The sequence below is a fragment of the Mastomys coucha genome, unplaced genomic scaffold (genome assembly GCF_008632895.1).
Source record: "Mastomys coucha isolate ucsf_1 unplaced genomic scaffold, UCSF_Mcou_1 pScaffold5, whole genome shotgun sequence".
Classification (NCBI taxonomy): Eukaryota; Metazoa; Chordata; class Mammalia; order Rodentia; family Muridae; genus Mastomys; species Mastomys coucha.
Window position 1 is genome coordinate 111,767,316 of NW_022196911.1, and position 848 is coordinate 111,768,163.

Sequence of the window (848 nt, forward strand, 5' to 3'; positions counted from 1 at the left end):
GACTAGCTGTCAACTTGTAGTTTCGGTTTGAGAATCTCCGAGAGCACAGCAGGGCTTCCCACACTCCTGGAAGCAGAGTTGCAGATGTTTCTGAACCACCATATGGATCTGAGGGATGAATTCCCAGGTCTTTTACAAGAAACAGTTGAGCCATCTCCAGCCCAAGACTCAAGTATTTTGTTTTGTTTTGGTTTGGTTTTTGGTTTTGGTTTTTCGAGGCAGGGTTTCTCTGTATAGCCCTGACTGTCCTGGAACTCACTCTGTAGACCAGGCTGACCTCGAACTCAGAAAACCGCCTGTCTCTGCCTCCCAAGCACTGGGATTAAAGGCGTGCGCCACCACCGCCCAGCTTGTTTTGTTTTTTTTAAGAAGAATTCTTAGCCGGGCAGTGAGGGCATCAGATGTCATTACAGATGGTTGTGAGCCACCATGTGGTTGCTGGGAATTGAACTCAGGACCTCTGGAAGAGGAAGTCAGCACTCTTAACCATTGAGCCATCTCTCCAGCCTCTTAAAGGTAGATGTGTGTGTGTGTGTGTGTGTGTGTGTGTTCACTCACGTGTGTTCATGTGTGTGTAGAGGACAAAGAACAACCTCCAAGTGTTACTGAACAAGGAGCTGCACACCTTGTTTTTTTTTTTTTTTTGAAACAAGGCCTTTCACTGGCCAAGTAGGCTAGTTTTACTGGTTTATTGACCCATCTCTCTTGGCTCCCCAGCTCCCAGAGCTAGGATTAAAAGAACAAGCCACACACTCTGCTTTTTAAAAAAAAACAAAACAGCCGGGCAGTGGCAGTGCGCACGCCTTTAATCCCAGCACTTGGGAGGCAGAGGCAGGTGGATTTCTGAG